The sequence below is a fragment of the Chlorocebus sabaeus genome, chromosome 14 (genome assembly GCF_047675955.1).
Source record: "Chlorocebus sabaeus isolate Y175 chromosome 14, mChlSab1.0.hap1, whole genome shotgun sequence".
In the NCBI taxonomy this organism is placed as follows: domain Eukaryota; kingdom Metazoa; phylum Chordata; class Mammalia; order Primates; family Cercopithecidae; genus Chlorocebus; species Chlorocebus sabaeus.
The window spans coordinates 26,652,996-26,668,830 of record NC_132917.1 but is presented as its reverse complement, the minus strand read 5'-3'; the positions used below and the strand labels follow the sequence as shown (position 1 = coordinate 26,668,830).

General features: G+C 45.5%; 1 protein-coding gene across 2 annotated transcripts in view; it reads right to left on the bottom strand.

Moving 5' to 3' along the window:
* MAPRE3 (microtubule associated protein RP/EB family member 3) overlaps positions 1-15,161 on the bottom strand; it is a 57,497-nt gene extending 42,336 nt beyond the window's left edge. Inside the window, exon 1 of one of the 2 annotated variants that reach the window (XM_038006681.2) lies at positions 14,979-15,161. The gene's annotated coding sequence lies outside the window, so the exon portion shown is untranslated. The remainder of the gene's footprint in view (positions 1-14,978) is intronic. The other variant, XM_038006682.2, reaches the window with a different exon arrangement.
* Positions 15,162-15,835: the final 674 nt, after the last annotated feature.

Sequence of the window (15,835 nt, the reverse complement as noted above, 5' to 3'; positions counted from 1 at the left end):
TAAAGATACATATGATTGCATTTAGGGCCAACTCAGATAACCCAGGATAAACCTCTCTCTCAAGATCCTTAACTTAATTAACACTTCTTGCCATATAAGGTAATACCTATTCTTTTGTCCTATAAGGGAATATTTACCAGTTCTGGGGGATTAGAACTTTCTTAGTAATTTGTTAGGCAGCAGTAAGAAACGAATACCTGGCTGATCAGGTCTTCTCTCACTGGGACTTCCTAGGCTGCTCTCTCATTCTCCAGGGGTTGCTCTGAGTTATGGTGCTTGCCCTGTGACCATGGCAGTATGGTACAGCGCTGGTCTGGGCCACACCTGAGCAAGTGGGGAGGGTCTCCAGGGCCTGCTTCTGCCATATTACTGCTATAGGAATAGCCTCATCCACTCAGATCTAGGCTGCCAGAATGCTCTCTGGCTAAGTGTTTACACATGGAGAAATGAGATGTACAGAGCAGAATTTGGAATGAGAATATTGTGAATGATCTCAGGAGCAAGGATGATGGCCCAGGTGGGATTCTGCCTGACTTGAGGAAAGGCCAACATCCTTCCCCAAAAGGGAAGAAGAGTTTCAACAGCACACGCCTTAATAATCTCTATCAGGGCCAAAGCACCATCTGTCTAAATGGTACTAAGTAACTGATATTGAGGCTAAAGAAAAAGGAAGAATTCAGGACCTAGGCATGTCCCTTCTACTCCTTCTCAAATGCTGCAGTAAAGTCAGGCAGTTCAGCCAATGATCTTGGGCAATTAGACACCTGTGGGTAAGTCTAGCTAAGGCAGAGTTTCATTTTGATCTTAAACAAGTCATTGACCCTATGTTTCAGCTTCTCCGCTGACACAGTGAAAGCATCTCCCAGGGATGAGTTCAAAACAGTTCCCTGACATGTCTTGGAAATAGTGCTACTGGGGACAAAATCAAAACCAATGTTACCTGGGGCAATGGGAAGTGCGTTCTACATGTAATTTACACTGGAACTTGATATGACTACTGGAAAAACTATAAATGAATATGATTCTTAGTTAAAAGATATATGTGCAACTGGAAGAAAATGGAGTGATATGTTCATCACACTAAAAAGCAATGGTGGCAATGAGCTTTCTGTATGGATGGGCTTAGGGTTGGTAATCTGGTGGGAAGAGGGAGCTAGAAGAAAATCTTGAAGCTGCATATGCAGAAGAAGGACACATTTGTATTTGGAGCCTATGTTTCCTTGGGACAGCTTTCAGGAAGAGGGCAGTGCTAAAGCTCACCCAAACCACCCCCTGGTGCCACTACTGTCTGAATGGTAGAATTAAAAGTAGTTCTAATTTTCTCACTTACTCTTTACTATCGTTTTCAATTTTTCTATAAATGAAAAATAGTTAGATTCCATGTTTTTTAAAAATAAATATGTTAGTATGTGTGTAGAAAAAAGTTGGAATATTCAACAAAATAGTGGCAGTGATTCTCTTTGGGGGACAGTTATGGAGGACTTCTACTTTTTGCATTGTGCATTTCTGCAATGTTTTAATTCATAAATATTTAATTCTAAAAGCAATTTTGAATTATATTTGTCATCCAGCAAGGGGTTTTTGATTATGACTATACATTAAAGGCATTAAACACATAATACTCATAGAAGTTTCTCTGAAAATAAGGGCAAGGTTGTGACGATTCTGAGAATAATATATAAATATATTTAAATTCATGGGAAAGTTAATGCATGGATACAAACATTATTAGGTGAGACAAGTGATGCAAAAATTCTCGAGTGTTCTTCAGAGGAATAGCTGTGGATGTGGCAGTCATCTGAGGAAGTTCCTTCCAAACCCCAAATCCCCAACAAGGGGAAGGGACGGGGGTGAGTGGCAGCTGCTACCCAGGGACACCTGGAGTCAAAGGCTTCTCAGTTGTCTCTCTTTGCTTGCCTCCTGCCTTCAATGGGTATCTTGGAAAGCTTCTTAAGGAAGCTGACAGGCAGCCTCTCTGGAATTAGGAAAGGCTGTCAATTCCAGAAAACCAAGCTGAAAGGAATATATAAGATCTTTTAGCTAACAGCTCTGGGAGCTTTAAAACAACTGGTTATTTCCTAGTCCTTCCCAAAGAGGTCATCTGCTCTAGGTGGCAAGCAGTATAATTTCCACAGAACAGCTAGATACTGGCAGAACCATCTGAGTTCAAACGATGAATTTTAAAGATAAAGGTACAAATGGGATCTTCTTAAGTACTCTTGACAGGGCCTGCATTATCGCTGAGTTCCCAAAACCCTTCAAGAGGGCCTCAGAGGCATGAGTCCTCTTGTGTCATGACCTCCTAACACATCCTGGGACAGCCCTGGGCCAGAGCAGTGCCTTGCTGGGTCCTGAAAAATCAAGCCTTCCAGGCCAGAAGAAGTTCAATCAGAGGCTTGCATGTCTGAGAAACTGCAGGGGAAGCAGAGCAGTACTTGGGGAGAGTTGGTAGGCAGCGTTGGGGGTGCTGCCTGGAGAAAAGGAGTTCTGGAGCCTAAGTTTGGAACCCAGTGGGCTCCTGGGTCAGGATCTCGTTATCCACACCTAGGAGAGTGGGAAATGCACCCTTGGGAAAGGCTCCACTACACATTTGACTTCTTCTTTACGCAAGCACAGATTATGTGGTGGGTTCCGTCTCTGAATGTCTATCTCTGTCTCTGTCTTACTGGAAGCTTAATTCTGCCCAAGTGAGGCTTTATTGAATAGGATAGTGGTAGTGGTACTGGGATTTTCCTCTCATGTCTTTCCATTTCCCTCTGACAGAAGCTGGTTTGGCCCTTCTTAGTTTTCAGTGCTACTCCCAATCTTGACAGTCTTTGAGTTTTCACTTTGAGAAGTCAAAACATTGCTTTTCCTGGCACTCTTGTCCATTAGGGACAACTGTGGGGGCTTTTTCATTAGTTACTGCGGTCACTATCTACTCACTCCTAGGAACCATTTCATAGAATTAAGGACCGACAACAACAAATATGCCTTAGAAATCCATTCATTTAGCAATTATTTGTTGAGCCCTAGCTACTGCTAGGTCTTATATGGTCCCTGCCTCATGAAGCTAGTTATCTAGTGAAATGGATAAACAGTAGTAAAATAATCATTCTACCTAATTATAGGCCAAGGACTAATTATTCTCAGGTAGGCTTACTAGGGGAAAAGAGAAAAGAACAGTGGCAGGAGGCTGTGTTTACAGAGAGTCCATTTAATTCCACAGGCAACACAATGCACTTTTGCTCCTACCCCACCTGGCTTGAGGCCTGTACTGCAAGCTGTTTGTTCCTTCCTGGTAGGGACTGGCAGAGAGCCATACTTCTGCTTAGGTCCTGGCTTTCACAAAATGTGACTACAAAGTGTCCGGGCAAGGTAATGTCAGTGTAAGACCCTGGAAAGAAAGCAGCCCTAGCTTTTCCATTTCCACAGGCTGACTGCTGCACCTGACTTTCCACATATTCCCACCTTGTTAAGTCCCCTGCTATCAGCCCCTGTGGCTGCTTTGCATGGTGAGCTGTGTAAATGGCTTCAGTTGTGCAGCATGAAAGTAATGTGAATCCAGCAGGTGGAATAAAGGTCACAACCTGGGGTGTCAAGACAGGGTGAGGGTCAAAGTGGATGATCTAGGAGGACATGAGAAGGAGAGGGGTCAGAGGAGAAAAGGACTTTAGGCCAAGTTTTAAAATAGGCAAGAGAGAAACAGGGCTGTTACATACAGTCATACAGTTTGTACACTGCACAAAGCACCTATAGAGGAGATGAGTGAGGGCTGGGACCCTCACAAAATGAGTAGAACCCAAGCTCCACTCACAAAACTGCATTCCTAGCAAGGGACTCTACCTGTCTGGAGGAAGAACCTTCACTCACAGAGGCCAGAGAGGCATGGCTCAGTAGGGATCTGCTCAGAGAGTTGGAAACCCCCAGACTCATGCAACAGCACATCTAAGAGATGACTGTAAAGCCTGGGAAGATGGCCCTCCTTGGATTTGGAACACTACTGGAGTGTAGGTGGAGGAGGGCTGCTGGCTGGGTGCCACGCTGTTGTGACAAGCTGAGACCACAGGAGCCACTGGCTGACACATGGAGGCTCCTCAGAGGCCCAGCACCTTTTCAAGGTAGGCTCCATGATCCAGCTCCATATTCATTTCTCCTTCATCTATCTCAGCAATCCAGCCACACCTGGAAGGCACAGCTTGACTCCTGAGATTTTAAGGAGTCATATTCCTTTTAATATTCCTTTAAGAAATGTTATGCCGGGCGCGGTGGCTCAAGCCTGTAATCCCAGCACTTTGGGAGGCCGAGACGGGCGGATCACGAGGTCAGGAGATCGAGACCATCCTGGCTAACACGGTGAAACTCCGTTTCTACTAAAAAATACAAAAAACTAGCTGGGCGAGGTGGCGGGCGTCTGTAGTCCCAGCTACTCGGGAGGCTGAGGCAGGAGAATGGCATAAACCCGGGAGGCGGAGCTTGCAGTGAGCTGAGATCTGGCCACTGCACTCCAGCCTGGGCGACAGAGAGAGACTCCGTCTCAAAAAAATAAAAATAAAAACAAAAAGAAATGTTAGTGGTTACACATGCCTGTGTTAGAAACGTAAACATTATACAAAGATGAACAAAAGTAAAATAAGCTTCTGCCAAATTTTACTATGAAAATCTTCCTCTGTAAGTAGTCTCCTTACTGCTCGTCCCTCATATTCTAAACCTGTTTTCTGTTCCCACTGGCCCCTGTAATTCCTCTGCCTCCTCATTCTAGCTGACAACCAGCGACTGTCTTCGACCTGTGGCCCTTCCTCCACCTCTGACCTTAGGGCCAGCTACTTCACTGCATCTTAAGTTTTGCCTCCTCAGAAACCTTGCCCTGAACATGCCAAGCAACACCCAGTCCTGGTGCCCGCCCCCCCTCACTGCTGCTTCTCTGGCCAGTGGGCTTTAAAGACTCAGCCCATTATGAATTCATAGGTCCAATGCAGCATTCACAACAAGACCTTTATTCATCTCCCATATGCCCAGACTCATTTCTCACTGTGGACAATTCAGACCTTCAAGAACTCAATTCCCCACCAACCCTCTCCCTCCCCCACCTCAGCAAGTGGCCTTGGCTCTATTTTACTAAAGAAAGAAAGGTCTTTTCTTAGGAGGAACCCTAGTAATCTATCCTGGACTTCACCCTAAAAGTCAGGGGTGGAAAGAGCCATGCCCTCTCCTCTTCAAAGTAACCTTTCCCTGGGATCCTAAAGATCATTCCTTTTTGCTTTATTTCTCTCTTGCCCGTGTACTATTTTCTTTGGATAACTCCTTTTCCCTTCTGCCATTAAACATGCTCAGACCTCCTTCTTATAAAAAATGATTCTTCGTCAATACCAACATTTTACTCTAATTGAAAGTTGGTTAGATCACCATGGAGAACGTTGTATAAAAAGCTTATTTAAAAAAAATTGTAGCCTTTGCGCCTCTGTAATTCTACTTTATGGAATATACCATGAAGAAATAATCCACAAAAGAAAAAAATGTCACTTGTACAGTCATGTTCAAAACAGAGATATTCACACTTGCAAAATGTTGGAAATACTCCAATTGCCCAACAACAGATTGAGGTTAAGCATACTGGTATCAATATGATGGGATACCACCAAAGGAGTGAAATATTTGAAGTTACAAATATATGGATTATGTCAATATAGGGAAGTCTACAGATGAAGCACATTTTCATATACAAAATATATTTTAAGAACCACATATTACAATTTTATATGTTTGCTGATAAAGAATAGAATTATTTTACAAAAATAAAAAATTTGATTCGATTGCTTCTTCTGGTTACTACTTTCCTCTCCCTCCCTGCTGCCATTCTCTGGTGAGCAGCCATTGCTTCTATTTTTCTCTGTCAATTTTCCCCTTAAACCACTCCAGTGTTTTACTGAACGGATACCCTAAGCAATCATCATGACTGCCTTCTAGTTAAATTCTTAAATCTAGTTAAATCAGCAGCACTGAAACTCTCTTCCAGACATTTTCTCTTCCCTTGCTGCTGAATCATCCTAATTTCCCGCCATCTCGTTCCTTTTTTCCTAACTATGGACAGTTCTCAAAGCTTATTACTTGGGGCTCTGGTCTTTGTACTCTGCATGCAAGACCTCTGGAGAGATTCCTTTGAGGGAAGCCAGCCCTCCTCTGAGCTGCTGACTCCCACTCTACGCTCCATCCACAACCTGACCCTCGGCTTCTGGTTCTATGAGATCACTCCACTTGGATGTCCTGCAACCCACGGTCACATTGTTTCTAGCTCTCTGTGTCTAAAAAGCAACTCCTTTCCAAACTGTCTCTTCAAACTTCCTAATTTCTGGTTAATGTCACCAATATTCTCCAAACTCAAAACCAGCACACATCCTCAGTCTGGTAAGGCTGTCCTGCCTACAGGCCCCACCACACTCCTTCCCACGGCCATTCCTTTGCTGATGCTGTACCTTGTCTCATGATAAGCCTTCTCTGGTGTTCTGTCAACTCACAGCCTGCTCATCCTTGGGGCAAGGTCAGGTTCTGCTTCCTTTGTGAAGTCTTGTCTTTTTTTAATAGAGATTGACCCTTACTCTGCCACCCAGGCTGGCGTGCAATGGCATGATCATAGTTCACTGCAGCTTCAAACTCCTGGGCTCAAGCCATCTTCCTGCCTCGGCTTCCCTAGTAGCTGGGACTATAGGTATATGCCACCATGCCCTGCTAATTTAAAAACAATTTTTGTAGATGGGGTCTCGCTATGTTGCTCAGGCTGGTCTTGAACTCCTGGCCTCAAGTGATCTTCCCCCCTTGGCTTCCCAAAGTGTTGGTATGACAGGCGTGAGCCACTGCACCTAGACTGAAGTCTTTTCTGATTATTTTCCTCTCAGCATCCTTTTGGAATTTAGACTCTGCAGTACCAGTGACACCCAATGCACTGTTCTTTTCTTTTGCCTCTCTTCCTCAGCTGTCCTCTGATGAGTCTCCACATCATCCTGCACACCCAGCTCCAGTGTGTTTTCATTTCTGAAGACTTTCTGGCTCTCACAGGCTCAGGGTGACTCCTCCTTCTGGCTTACCAAAGCACCCTTTCCCATAGCTGATAAGGTTCCATCCCCTCATGTTGCAGTGAAATATAATTTTGTGTCCAACTCTTTTGCTAGAATATCAGCTGAATTCCTCAAGGGCTGAGACTGTGTCTTATAGAATAAGGCACCGAAGATGTGTTTCTGACATGCAATATTGTCATATGAACTAATCATTCCGTATATCCATCTTGTCTTCCACACAGATTACAGCCTCCTCATGGTCAAGGGTTGAGTCTCATTTCTTTTATATCCTATAGTGACTAACAATATAAACAGAGAAAGGGCTTGATGAAGAATATGTGCTGAGAGCATCCTTACATGTCTTGTGAAGATGATATGCAAATTTATATGAATAATCTGTAAACCTGGAAACTATACTTTTGGGGTAACAGAAGTCTTATCAAGTTGTCTCAAGACACTGTACCTTGCTATTTTGGGGCCAGCATAACACATCTCTGTACTTAGCAGTGATCCTGTCACTTAAGAATGTTAATAAGATGCTTAAACTGAGAGCTTTCAGCTATGAGCTCTACCCATCTAAAATCAGAACAAGTCAAGGACCAAATCAGAGTCCCAGGTAAGTGTCAACAACCTTCAGGGAAGCGGGTGGGGGTGGAGGGTGGCTGGCTGCCAAGAGTCTGGTGCTGCCGAAAGGCCTGGCTACACAGCATGCATTATGCCACTGGAGATAAGCCTGCGTGAAACACTCCTCACATGGGAAAGGTATCTAATTTCATCCAGTGGTCTAAGACCTGCTTAGACCACATGGCAACACACACCTTAGACCCAACTATGATCTTGCTGACTCAGAAGCAGCTAAGATTTCATTTCTTACCAGTCAGAAAACACCATTTAAATTACAAGGTGACCAGGACCACAATGCCCTCAAGATAAGATGACTGTTTCTCCCACAATCACTCTCTCTGAGTGGTGGAGTCTCTCCAGCCAGCCATACCCAAAGACTTGCTCACTAATAATTCCAGGCAGCAGGGAAGGCCTCCACCCCATCTGGGACAAGTGTTTGGGTAGCCAGATCATTTGGAGGAAGAGGCAGATCCCGCTTAGCAAACATTTATCACAGCACAGGCCGAGCTATGTGACAGGCCATATGTTCTTCAACTCGAAGTCCCGGATCCTCAGGAGGAAGCCAGAAGTGCCCCTTTCTCAGTGCTCAGAGCTGGGCAGACTCCACCACCAGTAGAAGGCAGGTATCAGTCCACTGGGCTGGGCCATCTAGGCAATGTACAGTGTGTGTGTGGATGGGAAAGATGAGGCCAGAGGACAGCTGCCCAGCCAGGCCCTCCCAACATAGTCAGCAGCTCCACGGACCTTGTGTGGCACACAGGGAGTGGCCTAGCCCATGCCTATATAGGGCTTCTGGGTGGGCACCCAACCTTCCCCATCCCTGGAAGGAAAAGGGGCCTCTGAGCTCAAGGCTGAACGGAAGGTGACAAAGGGCAAAGGGAGGAAGGTGACTGTCGTGGGCCTGGGCAGAGTCTTTTAAAACAGGCAATTCAGACAGGTACACATCCACAACAAAAATGAGCAAAAGCCTCAAAAAAGGCCCCTGGAACACTAGAGAACTGGGAATATAGAGAATCTGAAAAGACACCAGGGAAAAGAAGGCCACCCAAAACAGAGCCCTGTGGTATACGAGGTTTTACTAAAACCTTCTGATAAATTTAAACAGTAAAAGTAAGAGGCAAAGAAGACTCTAAAGATTGCTCTACTACATGGAATCTAGAAGTCACTGTTTTAAAATGTCATAATTAAGTTATAGTTGCTTAATGCAGAAAAGCTTAGGAAAAAAACATCAACAAGCACTAAGGAAAGCCATTCGTTTTTAATACCATTACTCAATCACTTATGACTTGGCATATGCTCTTCTAGTATCTTTTCATGTTTTTCTTTATAAATATGATCTTTTCCTTGACACGCTATTTTTCACCCTACTGCTTTCATTGATATTAAAAGTTCTGGTATTAATATTCTTCTCCAAATGTGTTTAATGCCTGTGCAGTATTTTATCTGGGTGAGCCTGACCAATCCTCAGTTGCTGGCACTTTTGGTTGTTTTCAATGTTTGATATTACTAGTAATGTTGCATTAATAAATCTTTTACAAGTATTTCTGTACACACCTCTGATTTTCTAAATATTGCTAGAATGGCACTTTCTGGTCTAAGGATATACATCCTTTTAAGCCTTTTTATATATAGTCAAACTACAAGGCAGATTTGAAACCATGCTTCTTGCTCAGTTATTTTAAACATATCACACAAGTGGTATGTATCTCCTATATATAGGAAATAGTTTCAGGGAAAAAAATCATTTTGCATGGAGTTAAAGCATTTTAGATAGGACAAGTCCTTATTTACTTGAGGAAAATAAAGCGTCCAGGGCTTAAAACACTGATGTTATGCTAAAAAGTTGACTGACGTCTGGTCAGTTTATCAAAGCTGGTAGGGCATGGTGCTAGTGAGTGCAAGATCTAGGCTTATGCTAGTACTGGCCAGTCAACTCTATGCACAAGAAAAACCATCCTTGGCCACAGCATGCTTCACCAAACTTGGCTAACTGTCACACAAAATTGTACTCTTGGCCAACAGGAAGACTGGGTGATGAAATGTGAATTACTCAGCATAACCCATCCTAACTCCTGGGTAAGCAACCCAAAGCACATGTCCAAATGATAGGTGTGTCATCTTTCTATAATAAACATGACATCTGGCTAGAAAATACAGCTGGCCAACTTACGATAAAATTAAAAGCTCAACAATCCTTAAGGATTTTTATCATAGTTTACCAGTAATTCCTACCAGAAGCAGTTAAAAAATCATTATGTAAAAGATATGCTGTACCAGCTAGGTCTGATTGAGAACTTAGCTACACAGTGTGCCAGCATTTCAGCTTGGGTCCCTTTAAACTTCAGGCCCTCTTGACATTAACTAAGAGGCAGGAATTTTTCATGAAGGTCGTATAGTCAGATGCCATTTTCATCAATAGTTGAAAATTAAATCAACTTATTAGAATAATGATGATTATTTTAGCTGGCCAAGAGATGGAGGGGACTTTCTCAACACGGAAGTGAAAAGACTAGGAAGAGGTGATGAGGTAGGTGGTCAGTTAAGTACCCTGGGCTGACTGGGAAGCAGCCACTTTGGAGGGTCCTGACCTCACTAAAGAACTTGGTTTGGTGCAAACTGCCTGGGCCTGCTTGAAGCTGTCAAACCCTATTTGCCTCAGGCATGAGAGGCTCCAAGTAAAGGCAGCTGCTTCTTTTGTATCAAAATGTATTTACTGAACAACAATCACTACCCATTCTTTTTGGTCTTCATTAAATGACTAAATCATACATGCTTCTTACAACAAGTCAAATACGAAAACATATCAAGTAAAAGTTCCCCTTTGAGTCTCCTTTTCCCTTCCCCACACCCAAATCCCACCTCCCAGAGGTAAACATTATTGCGTTTCTCTTTTCAATCTTTAGGTGTCTATACGTGGGTATTTCCTTCCCTACTGAAATTTATCTAGGAATTTAAGTTCACTTTTGCTCTCTCACCTGAACAGCTTGCCCTGGTTCTTTAATTACTCAGTAGTCTCTGCCTTGAGCCAGTTTGTAATTCTCTCCATCCAAAATGACCTCCCTTTACCTCGGTCACTGGTGAGGTTTCCTTCCTAAGATGAATAGCTCCTTTCCTTCGCCCTCTGAATCTCAAGGATGCAGAAGCTGATTTTAGCAAAGTCACCAATGAAATCTATGCCTCTACCAGTTGAGGAAGTCAATAAAGACCACATGTGTGTCCCTCACAAGCAAGAGCTCAGCAGCTTTTCTATTTCAAATGAAGACCACTCCAGACTGGCCTCCCCGCTGGAGGATTAGCCGCCCTCACCACACACCCAAGCACAGCACATCTGTGCCTCCTAAAGTCAAATGCTCCTGTCCTGCCAGTCTTTCAGGTTGGCTGAATACATGGAGCAAAGATAACGTTTCATATACTCCTGTTCTGGCAGTTGAAATAATAATGTAAGTGCCGGGTCTTTCCAGGACAAACCTCCTCTCTGTTCCTGACAAATACCAAGAGGGCTGCTGAGAGATGGGGGCTACGAAACTGAGGGTCCAAGATGGACCTAAATCACGAACAATTTTGAAACTATTATTTGCTATTTTATGCTTTAGTCAATATAAAATAATCACTGCTATTTCTTAAGAAGCAAGCACTCTACATACTCTCTTTCATTCAATCTTCACAATAACCCTCTAAAACAGATGGTTATTATTCCAGGGTTATAAATGAGGGAACTGGCATTCAGAGGTAACATAGCTCACCAAGGCCACACAGCCAGGAGGTGGCTGGATGGGGATCTGAACTCAAGTCTGCCTGCTTCCAGAGGCCAGGCTGCCTCAGTGCTTCCCAAGGAGAGGGTTTAGAAGCCCTTATGGCTCCCAGAAACTACAAAAGGTTCCATTCTGAGAGCTGGAAGATAACCCCGCAGCTGCCCAGTGTGCACGCCCCTCCTCTCAGCCCAGTCTGCCTCTCCACCTTGCTTTCTGGAATGTGGCAGTCTCACAGATAGGAAGTAGAAAAGACTTCGAATACTCAACTTCACATTTGCTTTTCTGTTAGTTGATGCAAATTAAAGAAAAGAAAGACCTTCCTGAAGTCAGAATGTATGATAAAAAAAAATTATTTTTAAGGTGACAAGAATAAATATTTAGTAGACAGTTTGACACAAAATTTTGCCTGGCTGTGCAACATCTCAGATGACAAAACAAGCCCTTGTCTACATGGCTAATTACAGACTACTAACTTATTTTTATTAAAACCCTTTGGAACATCATGAGGGATGAGGCAATGTGGTGTTGAAGAATAACTCTAGTCTGGAAATCTGGAGATCTAATCCTGACTCAGCCACTAATAACCACCAACATTCATCTGCCTAGTGTACACAGTTTACAAAGTGTTTTTACATATGTTCTACATGGGTTGGGTGACCTTAGGCAAGTCATTTAACTCTTGTTGTCTCGTGTCAACTTTAGAAATGAGGGTATTAAACTATACCATCTGGGGTCACCTCCAGTGCTAACATCCTAAGGGAGGGAGACATGTGCCTTGGGACCGTACAAATGGATCTGTAAGCAAATTAGGGTAGATGCATTCTGTTTTTTAAAAAAAACTATATTTTCTGTTCAGCTTCTGGCAAATGTTACTCGGCTGAAATCGGGTATAGCTCATAAGATGTTTGCTGCCAGAGAGTTGGCTCAGTTTCTGCAGAGTACTACATTAAGACCTTGGGTTGCATTCCCATATGGGAACTTTCCTCCATTCAATAGCCTCCTACTATGCCTGATTCCAGCCAGTCATCTTACAAATACAGTCCCACAATGTGTGCTCGTGTGGAGGAAGGACTGGAAGAAACTCATCTTCACAATGCATGCACTCTCAGGACGGTAGGTTGGAAATGGCATCATCACACAGGCAATAGCATTCTTTCTCAGTTCCAAAATTCATAAATCCCTCCCTCAAGTCTTGCCACTTCCCGAGGGTTTTAGTGTTTCTAAAATGAGGATGCACCTTGGAATCAACATATATATCTTGATCTGGTAGCAATAGATTATGTTACCTAAAAGCTGTTGGTAAATTGCTGGTGTGTCTTAGAATCAAGAATACAGTCCTACAAAACCTTAACATCCATTACATAGATTTAGGTCTAACTTGGTTCAAATCATGTCCCTCTCCTTGATCTTAACAATTACATTCAGCAACAGCTGGATAGGCAATGTGTAAGACAAGTATTAGTCCTGTTTCCTCATAGTAGCAGTTTAAAAGGCATTCCATCATTATCTCATAAAACACTGGTATGGATTTCAAAGGCAAATTAATCCACATAAAAACCACTCTGATCCTCTGAAAATGTACTATCCCACAGCAAACTGGAAAGGAACATTTTACTTACACCCTCCTGATCTATCTAGCCTTGACACATTTTCTTCCTCCTTAATTCACAACCCTCCACCCCAGTAATATCGCTGATTCCCAAAATACACTCAGCCCAGGAGGAGCAGCTCTCCAGCACAGCTGTCTGCTCCTGCCCTGCTCCGGTATTTTGGTGAGCTATGTGACACAGGACCACACAGAAGGAATGCCACTCTCAGGCCCCACGGTTCCCATTGCACCACAGGCAGGTGCATCCCACCAAACCCCAGTCTGGCATTCGAAACAGAAGAAACTGCCCTGCTGGATGGCGGCTATAGTTTTTCTGAACTTCATCTCTATGTTTAAAACTAGGGCGACAGCCGTCTTGGCTACTGTAAACTAATCTGATGGGCATGGGGGCAGGGAGTGGCTCTGAGGAGGCTGCCAATAGACCATGATTGAGCAAAGGAAAGGAGTGAAATAGTTATTTCTCACTGTTTGCAACCCCAGAAACTTCAAATGAGTGGCTCCTTCACCATGATTTTTAGAAATGGACCATGAGTTCCTTTTACCATCTGGAGTAAAAATCCCAAAGCCTCTTGTGCGGTAGATCTGGCTTATATTTACACGTGTTTTCTAACAGCATACTGAAATTTGGAAGCCAAATAAAAAAGAAGTTGTCAATGAGGTACACACACAGTAGTTAGGGGCCCTCAAGTTGAAACATGTTTATTAAGAGTTTCTGGCTCTGGGTACTAACTGTGACTTCAGCTCAGTTCTCCTGGAAAAAGAAAACTGGGATCCTCCTCTATTCCAAGAACAGGGACTGCAAGATGGGCAGGTGGAGGGGTAGCAAACATAACCCAGGGAATTGTCCAAATATGCTAGAACCCCTATCTGGTGACAGACCCCACACAGACACACAGCTGGAGAAGGCACAGTGTACAGGCCTCACACCTACACCACGGAGAAGCTTCGACTTTTCTCCTTCCTCTCAACTCGGCACTCGTTATGTTAAAACTATCACTACTATCCAATTAGTTAATTTACAGGAATCCAAGATCAAGTCCTGCCACAGCCCCTTCATATATACACAGTAAGCACTTCCTATGGATGGTATCAGGCCTGTTTCCAAACCTCACATTATACCAGGGTTGTAGTGCGATTAAAAAAAAAATGCATTTTAAAGAGTACCGCAAGATGCTTATTCACAACAACACACCGGAAGCGCAGGAACTTTGAGCTCCCAAACGCAACCTTTTCTCCCTTCCCTCCACTACTTCCACTCCCCGCGCCACACCACCAGCCAGGCAGTAGCTCAGCCCACTAGAAGGCCACCAGGCACTAGCCGCGTTCATTAAACGCTAGATGATCACGATGGAGCTGAACCCTTCCCAGCCAGATCTATTCGAAAAGCCCTGCAATCTCTGAGCAACCCGTGAGAACTCTCCAGACCTGCTTCCCCAAACCAGCCACGCAGGAGCGTGTGGGGAAGAAACCCGAGGCCCCCAGGCTGGGCCCGGCGCGAGGTTCCCCCTCCCCCAAGTCTCCCCTCGCTCTCCTGTCACTCTTTCTGGCACATCACTGTGGAGAACCAGAGAGGCCGGGAGATGTCAGGCCTAGGAGGAGTGAGGAGGAGGGAGAAGGGACAAGGGAGGACGGGAGGTAGTTTGCGGGAAATATCAGTCCAGGGCAGAGGTGCGGTGGCCACGTCTAGTGGGGAAGGACCTCCAAGGTGGATCCGGAGAGACTGAGGGAAGGGGAGGGGAGGAAGGGGAGGGGGAGTGGCTGGGGAGGCTGGGCCGCCGAGGCCGGAGGGAACCCGGCGACAGGGATGGAGGGGGTTGACCGGCGCGGGGAAGGTGCGGTCGGGGTGCGGGGGTACGGGTGGGGAGGCGGGGGCGGGGGGAGCCCGGTTCCCCTCCCCCAGCCCGGGCCCGGGCCTCCCGCTGACTCAGCCCCACGGCGTCCGTCGCCTCTGCCCGGACTCACAGTGCGCGAGGCGGCTCCGGCGGAGGCGGCGGGGGAGGGGACAGGTGGTGGGGGCGCTGCGGCAGAAGCTGCGGTCCCGGCCGGCGGCTCCGGGGCGAAGGGTCCTCGCTGAGGCCGCCGCGGTCTCCGGCTTCAACGCACAGAGACTGCGGGGGACGAGGGCACTGCGCAGGCGCGATGCGGCCGCCGCTGTCAGTCCGAGCGGGGCGGGGCCAGGGCACCCGCCGTCTCCAAGGCAACTGAGCGGCGGGAGGAGGACAGCCCCTACCTCCACCTTGCCTTAGCGACTGCGGCGGGAGGCGGGGGGCGACGGGAACAGGCCCATTGCGTTGCCGTAGCAACGAGGAGAGGAGACCGCCTCAGACGTGTGCGGCGGTACCGAGGGAACGCGCCTACCTCGTCACCATAGCAACTGGGAACAGCCCCTTCCTTTTTCCTTGGCAACAGGGTAACAATCCCTCCGCCCTGTCTCATCACGGAGGAACAACCGTGTACACCTGATTCCAGTAGCTGGATGACGGATTTTCATCTTTTATGGCTACGGAAAAGGAAAAAGAGACGTTTTCTTCTCTTTCAGCGACATGGAAGAGCTAAGGCTGGGTTTTATCTCCTCTCTTGGTGTGCGGGTTCCAATCACAGTCTTTTTCTCTAATTCCCAAATTCAATTTTTTTTTCTTTTTCTTTGGGACGGAGTTTCACTCTTGTCCCCCAGGCTGGAGTGCAATGGCGCGATCTTGACTCGCTGCAACCTCCGCCTCCTGGGTTCAAGCAATTCTCCTGCCTCAGTCTCCCGAGTAGCTGGGATTACAGGCCTGTGCCACCACACCAGGCTATTTTTTTTTTTTTTTTTTAGTAGT